Source organism: Globicephala melas, chromosome 16, assembly GCF_963455315.2.
Source record: "Globicephala melas chromosome 16, mGloMel1.2, whole genome shotgun sequence".
Lineage (NCBI taxonomy): Eukaryota > Metazoa > Chordata > Mammalia > Artiodactyla > Delphinidae > Globicephala > Globicephala melas.
In genome coordinates this window covers 59,939,535-59,951,089 of record NC_083329.1, presented here as the reverse complement: position 1 = coordinate 59,951,089, position 11,555 = coordinate 59,939,535, and positions in this window count along the sequence as shown.

Sequence of the window (11,555 nt, the reverse complement as noted above, 5' to 3'; positions counted from 1 at the left end):
GTGTTCATTTTACCACTGCGTTGGTTGGTTAGGGCTGCCATAACAGCCTACCACAAATTACCACAAACTGGGTGGCCAGTTACAGAAATGTATTGTCTCACAGTTCTGGAGGCTAGAAGTCTAAAGGTATCAATAGTGTTGATTCCCCCTGAAGGCTGTGAAGAAGAATCTATTCCGTGCCTTGCTCCTAGCTTCTGATGGTTTGCTGGCAATCTTTGGCTTCCCTTGGCTTATAGAAGCGGCACTCCAATCTCTGCCTTTATCTTCACATGGTGTTCTTCCTGTGTATATGTGGCTCTCTCCGTGTGCCCAAATTTCCCCTTTTTATAAGGACACCAGTCAGATTGGATAGAGTCCACCCTATTGACCTCATCTCAACTAAAGACATCTGCAATTACCCTATTCTTGAATAAGATCACCTTCTGAGGTACTAAGGGTTAAGACTTCAACAGAGGAGTTTTGTGGGGGACACAGTTCAGCCCACGACAACCACGATGAGAAAGTGCGGCTACCTTGTACTCAATACCAGATTATAGGCAGGGGAAAAACACCTTTGGTGACATATCAGGGCTATGCTCATAGTAAGTCTTCAAGATGTGTTTCTTGAGGGACTTCCCTGGTGGCGTACTGGATAAGATTCCGCACTCCCAATGCAGGGAGCCCCGGGGTCCATCCCCGGTCAGGGAACTAGATCCCACAGGCATTCCGCAGCTAGGAGCCCGTGTGCCACAACTAACACCCAGCGCAACCAAATAGATAAAAAAAAAAAAAAAGATGTGTTTCTTGACTTGTGTTACATCTGATGCCAATAAGCTAAAAGGGCTGGACTCTCCCATTTTCCAAAATGAGTCCTCCTCTGGCCATGAACTAAAAGGATTTTTAATGACCAGTACTGTTTCCAGACAAGTACTTAATAAACTCTTTAAAAATAATTGGTTCTCTTTGGTTGGCTCAACTCTGCAATCCTGGACACCATCTTGTTTTTACTACTTCTATCCTCAGAGAGGAGGTGAAATTCAGCTAGAGCAGGCTGAATTCTGTATTGTCTTGTTTTGCATGTGAATAGCTTATTTTATTTAAATGTTTCCCTTTTTTTACGGAGAAGTTCTTCAAACAAATAGAAAAGTTGCAACAATAGCACAATAAACACCTACATACCCTCCACCTAGATGCAATGATTGTTAACCATTTTGCCACATTTGCTTTATCTGTATCACGTTTTTTTGGTGAATCACTTGAAAAAGAAGCTGCTGGCATCATGATGTTTCAGCTCCAAGTATTTCAGCATGAGTTTCCTAGGAATAAGCTGTTCTATATAATCACACGGTGATTCTCAAACCTGAGAAAACCAGTCGTTCCATAGTATCATCTCATACCCAGTCGGTGCTCTAATTTGACCAGGCTGATTTTTCAAAACTTCTGAATCTAATGAATTCCAAATCTGTGAGGCTTAGGGTCTTGACAGTATGACCTGTGTAATGGGAAATTTTGGAGCTGAAAATTAAACTAACATCTAGAATCCTTCAGGCCCCACACATTCATGTTTCTTTTTCTCGTTTCCTTTGGCTAGCAAGCTAGCTCTATGAAAGCTCCAATGCATGCTTGGGGTGGGGCACTCCTGGAATTCCTTCTATTCTAAGACAGTGGCCTTTTGAGGAGTACCTGCAGGAAGACCTGTTTGGTCTGGGGACCTGCTACACTTGCCTGGGACCTCCCTGGGGGGAGTCGCCAAAGGGAGCTGGGTGGGGAGGGTAGCGCAACCCGACCTTGACCCGGGTGGAGACTCCCAGACTGAGCACCACCTCCTCCACTGCTGGCCAGGTGCCAGGGTGGCGTGCTTGCCAGTGCTGCCATTGTCACAGGCTCTTTCTGGGGAGTTCCAGATGGCGGCCCAGAGGGTCATCCTGGCCTCCCAAAAGGCTGCCGCAAAGCAACACTGAAAGAAGAAAAAGAGGAAAATTCTTCAGTGAACTTCCCTGAGTTTGGGGGGGCACGGTCTTCTTTCTTTCCCTTCTCTGCAAATCCAGGGCTCAGGATTAAGCCTTCAGTTTTAAAGCCTGCTTCATAACTAGGAACAGCATTAATCCATAGAACCGTGCAAATAAAAAGGGGGGTCAACAAAGATGGAGGGTGTGGGGGGAATATCTGGTTTGTGATTCAGAACTGCCTTCTCCTCCAGCCCCCAGGCTTGCTCCAGCTTGCCTGCAAGTTCCAGCCAATGTATTTCTGGATGGGATGGGAGCCAGGGGTCAGATAAAGTTCCAACATATTTTGCAGCAGGCCTGACGCTTTGCCCAGTGCTCTGGGCCCATGAAAGCTGCCAGGATGGTGTGTTGGGAAAGCTAGGCCAGATGGAGCTGGTTTAAATGGGTTTGAGGGAGCAGGCAGACGACTAACTGGACAACTCAGCAACACCCAGCACGGTAACAACACCGAACCAACGTGGCTGCCTGGGCCACTGAAGGGCCTGCACGCTGTTCCCAGTAAGTCACAAGCAGCCACCACGCTAATCCCCACCCCCGCCCGCCGCATCTCTGGGACCAAGATCTGTACTTCAATCTTGTTATCTTTAGTAAAACAAGTAAACGCTTAACACAAAGCACCTGACATGCATTATCTAATTTAATCCTCACAACAGCTCAGTAAAGTAGGTACTGTTATTACCCCAGACAGACAGATAATAGCAAACACATGTAGATAACAGATACACCTACGTGTATGAGGCCCACTTCTAAACACTTGCCACGTGTTACCTAGTTTACTAGGGAAACCGAGGCACAGGGGGGCAAAGCTAGTCGTCCAGGGTCACACGGCTGGCTGGTAGGTGTGGACCTGAAACCGCTGGAAACTAGGTGACTCCAGATGGAGGGTCCACCTCTCACCACCCCGTGATTTTCCAGGTGGGGAACCTTTTCTGAGACAGGCAGGGGAAGAGAGACTGGGTTGAGATGCAAAACAAAGTGAAGGCGAAGGTCTGCACTCTTTTCCGCTTCCTGACAAGCATAATGAGAGGCACCCGTGGGAACAGAAACTCAGACATCTGACCCTGAGCCCTTTGCCACTCTTCCTTCCTCTCCCCTGGCCCAGTTGGTCTGAACTGTGTTGTTCCAGGCCTCGTGGGAGCCGCTGTGGGACAGACAGGGACAAGTGGGCAGGCTGCAGAAGGGCTTTTGCTCTCATCAAGCTGCATCTGACGCTTCTCGACTCCGAGGCACCCGGCGGGCAGTGAGAAGCTGCCCTGTGCACCTCCCACAGCCGAGGCTGACCGTCCCAAATCTGGAACTGAGCCGGCCGGGCCCCCCTGCATGAAGGCCAGGCTTCCCGCCACATTTTGGCTCTTCTGATAGCCCAAGGCCACCTGCAGTGATGTCACCTGGCAGGTCACGATGGGCTGCCTATTGTCACTCCTGCTATGGCCATTGTCCTCACCAGCTCTGCTTTCACCTGCCCGTGCGGACAAACTCATGCACGCAGAGGAGCTGCTGTCCCCTGTCCCAGCTGCCCGCACACACTCATGGCCTCTGGACTGAATGCTGAGGAAGAAGCGTCAGGCCTTGCTTTGGAGCACCTGGCTGCGTGCTCCGAGGCAGCCCCTCCAACACAAAGGAAGGATCAGAGAGGACTCTCAGAGGAGATGATGTCTAAGCAAGGTTCTAGATACATAATAAACTGTGACAATGTCTATATCCTGCTCCTCAGGGGTACTTAGGTTGATGTGTGCCGTCTTGACATTTTCTTATGTTTACAGACATATCTATGCCTTTATCTATATACATGCTCTGACTCCTTTAATTAGAAAGAGACTGACTTCCTTTCTTCACTTCTCAAGGCATCAGGAACACTCTTCCACGTGGGTATATATTGATCTAATGGCTGCATAGTGTCCACCATATGGCTGTACCATCATTTGCAACAGCAGTCCCCTACTGATGGACATTTAGGCTGTTCTCAGTGTTTTTGCTAATCAATCATCCACCCTTTCTTCCTTTCCATAAATATTTATTAATCTCTTACTATGTGCCAGGCACCTTGATCAGTGCTGGGTATATGGAGATGAAGAAAATGGATGTGGTGGACTTCCCCAGTGGTGCAGTGGTTAAGAATCTGCCTGCCAATGCAGGGGACACGGGTTCGAGCCCTGGTCCGGGAAGATCCCACATGCCGTGGGGCAACTAAGCCCACGTGCCACAACTACTGAGCCCACACGCCACATCTACTGAAGCCCCTGCACTCTAGAGCCTGTGCTCCACAACAAGAGAGCCACTGCAGTGAGAAGCCTGCACACCACAACAAAGAGTAGCCCCCCTCGCTGCAACTAGAGAAAGCCCGCACGCAGCAACGAAGACCCAAGGCAGCCAAAAGTAAATAAATTAATAAATTTTAAAAAATAAAAAACAACGAAAATGGACGTGGTCTCTCCCTCACAGACCTTTCAGCCCAGTGGAGAGATAAACTTCTAATCCCAAGACGCGGTAAGAGCTAAGGAGGGAAGAAACAGGTAGCTCTAGAGGGAATAACAGGGCCCCTGCTTCACTGGGCACTTGAGAGAGACCTCTCTGGGGTGGGGACATTTCAACGGAGATCTATATTAGAAGGAGCCAGTCATTTGAGGAGTGTAGGGAAGAGCATTCTGGGTGGAGGGAACAATGTGAGAAAGGGCAGAGCTGTCCGTGTGTGTGGTATGTTTGGGGAAGTCTGAGATTCCTCCTAAGGCTACAGTGTAGGGGTGTAGTTGCGGTGAGGCTAGACAGGCTGGGTGAATTCATGAGAGAAAGACTTGAATACCAAGCCAACGAATTTGGACTTGATTCTCTAAGCAACAGAGCCACTCACATCACTGAGTCTAGCCACAGAATACTGAGGGCTCCTGCCTAGAAAGACCCAGGAGAATATGAATGTTCGAGAGGAAATCTCTGCTTCAAATGGAAGGTTCCTCTTCCTGCTTGCTACGAGTTCAAAGCCTGTCCTGAGCTTCAGGGCCAGGCATGTTACCTTATTGCTGAGTCCCCCTGAGAAATGTGGTCCAGAGAGATCAAGGGATTTGCCCAAGTGAAACAGCAAACCCATGCCAAAGGCAGAACCTAAGGCCCCAATTGCCTTCGGCTCCAGCCCTAAACCCCACCCTCTCTCACCTGTGCATTCTTTCTGGCAGCCACTCAAAAGCAGGAGGAGGGTGAGAAAATGCATTTTAAAGAGAATTTGTGGAGCGCCCACGGGTGTCAAGCACTGTGCCTGGCCTGGGAGGTACAGGGCAGTAAGGCCAGCCTGGAGAATACTCACAGCCCCAGAGACCTGCATGAGTTCCCCATCATCTTCAATCTAGAAATTCTCCCTGCGCCACCCCCTCCCGCCTCGAAAAGTTGTTGAAAAATCACGCGTAACAAAGTGGCCAGGAGTTTCCTGCCTTGCTAAACTGGCTTACTCAATTTCCCTCATTTGTCCGCTCGGACCAGACGGAGCAAAGGGCAGCCATCAAAGGTGTCTGGGACGAAGCGCCGGCACCTGCCCGGTGAATGGGCCGCTGGGGCTGGCGGTGGTCTGGGCCGGTGGACGGGGAGGGACAAGGCCGGGGTCAGCCCGCTGCGCTGGGTGTGCAGTGTGCGCCACGTGCGGGAGGGCACGAGCTGCAGCGGCCTGATGAGGCAATCGCCGGCAACGTGCTGCTGGGCCCGTGCGGGGCGGGGGCTGGGGCGGAGGGGAGGGCGCTGGCGGGAGCCGCCGGCAGCACCTAACCCCCTCCCGGCTCCCTGCTCTCTCGGCCACCTGTGCTGGGCTCCGGGAGGTGGGGGGAGCCGCGCTGGAAGCTCTCTACGCCGCGTCCTGAGCGCACGCGTGGGCATGCGCGGGCGCACGGCCCGGGCAGGGTTGCTTGAATCCCCCCAGCCTCCCGGAAGCCCTGGCTCATTATCCCCGGGCTGTTGGTATTCTCCTCCGCGCTGGTCCCTCCACCGCCGCACTACGCTGACAGACACACGAGTTCCTGGTGCCAACCCGCCCACACGCCTGGGCAGCTCCACGTGGGCGCCGCACGCGCGGGGGCCCATCTGCCCCACTGGATTTGGAGAGCTATTCTAACTCAGCCCCTAGATTTGTTGTCCTATGCTTGTTGGAACAAGCGCTGTGTTTTGGGGGAAGTTGCTTAACTTCTCTGAGCTTCAGATAAGTCATCTGTCGAATGGGGCTGATGATAGTACAACCTCACTGCATTGTGGTAGGAATTAAATAAGACAGTGTCTATAAAGTGTTAAGCCGGAACGATCATTAGGACTCATCCAATAAAGGATAACCATGATGATTTTTTTTTTTTTTTTGCGGTACGTGGGCCTCTCACTGTTGTGGCCTCTCCCGTGGCGGAGCACAGGCTCCGGACGCGCAGGCTCAGCGGCCATGGCCCACGGGCCCAGCCGCTCCGCGGCATGTGGGACCTTCCCGGACCGGGGCACGAACCCGTGTCCCCTGCATCGGCAGGCGGACTCCCAACCACTGCGCCACCAGGGAAGCCCCATGATGATTTTTATAGAGGAGAAAACTGAGCTACACGCCCCAGCTGAGCTCAGGGAGTCTGTAACGGGCAAGACTGGGCTTCTGGGTTTTTTTTTTTTTGCTTTCCTGTATCATGTTCATCTTTTCTGCCATATCACCCCGCCTCTCCTCACCCAGGGCCTACAACACAAATCTCTTGATATCTGTGCCTACTACACTGCATTAAAAACTCTTTTTTGAGTATGTGGCACCTCAGGCCCTGCCAGCTACACCTGTAGCCTCCCAGCCTGGACTGTGGCCAGCTCTGGCCCCTGACTCATTGCAGTAAGTCACTTCCTGCCTCAGTCTCTCCATCTGTACTGTCTGGATAAGAGGCCTCCTCTCTCCAGTCTCCTGGAACCAGCAGAGGATGACTCAGACAAGGGTGGGGAAAGCCCACAGACACAGAAAAAGGCTCTTACTGGAGCCAGGGGCCACTGACTGATGCAAGGTTTGGGTTTTACGTGCAGTACAGAGAGTGGGAACAGAGATGGTTTGGGGAAGGTATAAAGAGCCTGGGAAAAAAAAAAAAAAAGAGCCTGGGAGAGCAGAGGAATTCCTGCCCCTCCCCGACATCAGACAGCTGGGGTTCCGGGACAGAGCCTCAGCCTAGGAGTTCGAGGGGAGAGCACTAGGTCTAGACTCTGCCACCCCCAGCTCTGTGACCACCAAAGGTTCATGATCCCTTTGATCTGTCTGCCCTTTCTGTCAAGTGGGAGTCGTGGCATTTCCCTCGCTGGGCTACTGTAAGGAGTAAAAGTGGTAACCCCGAGAGAGGGCAGAGTACACTCTGTGTTTCTAGGTGAGGGCTCAGGGTGAGGAAGGTAAGACGGAAGAAGGCAGCCCCCAAAGGCTTGGCATAGTCTAGTCACCCCAGGCTAGTGTCCAAGGGCCCCCTCCCCCAAAAGTCAGAGATCAGTGTACCTTCAGCCAACTCCAGACATAGCAGACCCCCACTTACACCCCATGAGGCACAAGAAATTTGGACTCAGAGTGGGTCCAGGAATTCCCTGGCGGTCCAGCGGTTAGGACTCCACACTCTCACTGCCGAGGGCCTGGGTTCATTTCCTGGTCGGGAACTAAGATCCCACAAGCTACAGCCAAAAAAAAAAAAAAGAGTGGGTCCAAACCTGGTCTCTACCATTTGCTACCTGTATGATGTGGATGGAACAAGTTACTCACTGTCTTTGGGCCTCCACTTTCCACACATAAAATGGGGACAGTAATGCCTGCTGTATGAGGCTGTTGTGAGGATAAGAGAGAATGAGGTAAATATGAAGTGTTCATAACAGTGGCCATTGCTATTGTTGTAAAATGCAGGTTTTTTACCTCACTGCTCCTCACCTTAACCTATCGCAGCTGGAATATTATCATCTTGGGTCTTTGGGTTAGAAACGTGTACTGGAATCTGTAGTGTTTTATTAAGTTGATAGCCTCATGCCATGAGCTTTAATGGAAAGAGGTCTGTTTGCTGGGGGACTTCATAGACAATACTGTATTTGACATGTGACGGAGGCCTTATATGACATTCATTATACACATGAGAAAACCGAGGCAGGGAGAGGTCAAATAACTTGTCTCAGGTCACATGGCTAGAAAATGGCAGGGCCAGGATTTAAACCTGACTCCAGATTGTCCCACCACACAGGGCCCTCCCTACCTGTTTTGTTTCTGCTCTGTGTGTTGTCCTGCCCCTTCCTGAGTGGGCCTCTTAAGGTGTCCCCAAGGCCAGGGACAGTCATGATTATTGCTTCCTTGTCTCCCAGGCTGTGGCTCAAGCACGCAGTGGGTCCTCAGTCTATGCTGCTGACCAGAGAAGTTGAGTCCCGCTTAGCTAGGGACGAGTCCTCTTAGGAGGGAAGTGACTCACATGGGCCAGCTGTGTCTGTGTGGCTCCGAGTGCGTCTCTGTCTCCGAGTGCGTCTCTGTTGTGTGGGTGGGGGTGTGGCATGAACGTGGTCCTGTGGGGATGATGTGGAGGGAAACCCAGGCTGGTGATCCAGTCGCTGCTGTCTCTGCCAGCCCCAGCCAGGGCCAAGCCTGCCGAGTCACAGAGCCCCCGGCCCTTCCCAGGCCCTGTCTGCTTGAGGCCTCTCTTCTCCTCAAGCTCCTACGCCATCCCGACACTCCTTGTGTCTCAGCCTTTCAGATGCTTCCTCCACACCTCAGTGCCCTAGCTGAGCCTGGGAAGGGGTGGGGGGCGGGGGTCTCAGGGCCATCTTCCTCCTCGGCCCAGTGCAGGCATCTGGCTGGGGCCACAGCTGGTGTCAGCTCCTCCCCCCCCCCCCCCCCCCCCCCCCCCCCCCCCCCCCCCCCCCGTCCCCAGGAGAAGCTCTTTGGGTATGTCTAAGGCTGGGCCCTGCTATTTTTAGATAACATCCCCTCCCTCCCCCTCCCAGCCTCATACCAGCTGGGGGAGGAAATGACTCACCTCAAGCCTAGACAGGTAGAGGCTGCCTCAGTGAGCCCCAGGCAGGCCCTGCCTGGCTCCAGCTCTAGGACTGCCCCACCTGGGGTCACCCCAGAGTGGCCTGCCCCCCAGCCTGAGGATAAAGCTGGGTTGGGATCAAGGCCCAGGATCCCACCAGGCTTTTCGTGGGCTCCCTCTGCTATTCATCTCACAGGGCCTGGGGCAGGACACCTCCAGCAGGTTGTGGACCTTAGGTGTGCTCACCTTAGCAGACTCTGGGTCTGTGCTAGGCCCTAGCCCAGTCTGAGGGGGCCAGACAGTTTGAGTGGACTGACCATGGTCCCACTCATTAGCCTCAGTGGAGACCAGGGGTATAGAATGAAGAAAGACCCCACTCAGTAGGGGACGGGGAAGGCACGAAGACCCTGGGTGTGTGTGTGCTGAGTAGGGTGCCCAGTTGTCCCAGCTTGCCCGGGTCTGAGGAATTTCCTGGGACTTTCAGTGCCAAGCAGGAGAATTCTGGGTAAGCCGAGACTGTTGGTTGCCCTGGCACTGAGTATGGTCTGTATCCTGGGGAAAGGGCAGGTGTTGGGAGCTTGTTTGGATGTCCTGGCCTAGTCTCACCCAGTCATGGCTGGAGGACCAAGTTCCTGGCCTGAGCCCTCTCTGCAGTCAGGGGATGGTGAACAGAAGTCCACCTCCAAGGGGAGGGACTGGGCCTGGGCTGTGCGAAAGGCTGGGAGCTCTGCACAGGCTGAGAGACCTGGGCAGCACCTTGGTCGGGGTGCCTCTCCTTGCTAAAGCCAACGAGGGGAAGGTTGGGCCAGTCAGCACAGGGCTGAGGGCAAGGGTGAGCAGAGCCGGTGTTGGGGGAGGAGGGGTGCTGGGGAAAGACACTGGGAAGAGCAGGAAGTAATGACAAGAGCACAGGGTTGGCACTGGGGAGGCTCGGGTTCCGGGCCCACTTACCGCTAGGCGCCTCCGTCAACTGTAAAATCGGGGAGAGGGGCACCTGTCTGCCTGCCCCAGCTACTTGCAGTAAGGACTCTGAGAGAATGCCTGGGGCAGTGGGTGGCAGGCTGGAAAGTTGGGGCTGGGGTAGTTGGTTAGTTGGAGAGGCCTTGCTGGGGCTGACAGCCCGCAGAGCTCTTAGCTGGTCGGGGAAGTGGGCCTTTGCCCTCCTCTCCAGCCCAGATCAGCATCTGGTCAACACGGCTCCTGGACCTGAGGCCTCACCTCAGGGGTCATATTAAAGGAGCTGTGGCTGAAGCCCATACCTTGATGGGGGGACCCCGCTTTGCCATTGTCCTCGTCATCCTCGGGGTCTTGGCTCTTTTCCACAGACCAGGAGTGAGGGGCCTAGGCAGCGGCTCTGACACAACTGGGCTGGGCAGCCTGAGGCTAACCACTTCTCTTTTCTGGGCCTCAGTTTCCTCATTGGTGAAACTGTGGGGTTAGATGAGGTCTCTGGTTTTTCAATATTTATTTTTGTAGTAGAACCTCTTCTCCAATCAAAGGTCCAACTGGACTAAACGTTTGTTTTTCAGTGGGTGACTGAAACACGAGCAGGGCTGCTGGCCCCCTCACCTTCACCCTCGCACCCCCGGGGGCCCAAGGGCTCAGGGGGACACAGCATGAGACCCTCCTTTGGGGTGCCTGCCATTTCTAACACTTTTATTATTTGTGCCTCGATGGCAAAGCTGTCCTTGTTTCCCTCTCTAGGTAGCCCAGAATTAGACCCCAAGTCCAGCACTTGGCACCGTCTACTAAATTCTCTAACTCCTGGTTCCTGCTGACACTGAGGTCTGTTTCAGCCTTTGTTACAGAGTTCAGTGGGCCCACAGGCCCCTGGTCCTGTCTCAGGGAAGTTACAGGACCAAAACCTACGCCACAGCTAACCTTGTGGGGCACCTCTGGGCTTGTGAAGGACTTCCATGACCTCATCTCATGTGCCCCCTGACAGCCTGCAGGAGAGGCCTGAGAATCCCATGGGACACGGATCTTGGGAGATTGTCTCAAGATCCCCCTACCTGGGGTGCAGAGCTGGGCAGGAAGCCAGGTCCTTCCCTGGAGCCACAGTCTGGGCACCTGGCCAAGGCCCAGGCTTTCCCTAGCTTATCCCCGGGATGCTGGCACCTGCAGGCACCAAAGACAGAAAGAGGAGGTAGGAATGTATGAGGAAGGCAGGAAAGAGGGAAAACTTTCGTCCTCATCCTGGGGGTCTGGGGCAGTCATTCCTCCCAGCTTACCGAACAGGCAGGGTTACCCCCACTCCACCCATCACCTTCCCTGCTGAAGTCAGAGAGGGGCGGGGAGAGGAGGGAGGGCAGGAGGAGGAGGGGTCGCCAGGACCGCAGAAGCTGGGACTGCACAAACGGGTACGGGAGGATGCCAGAGGCCAGGCAGCTGACCCGGGGTCACCCAAGGCCCCTGGGGAGGCCCCCGCCAACGCTGACATTAGCAGTGCCCTGGAGGGACGTGCAGTCCTCACGCTGTCTTCTCTGGCTCTCACGACAGCAGGCATGGGGAGGAGCCAGAGCGGAGTCAACAGTTCCTCGAATTGTGTTACCGCCGCCGCGGCCTGCCAGCTCCTGAGCTAATAATACAAACAGATGTGGGTCAC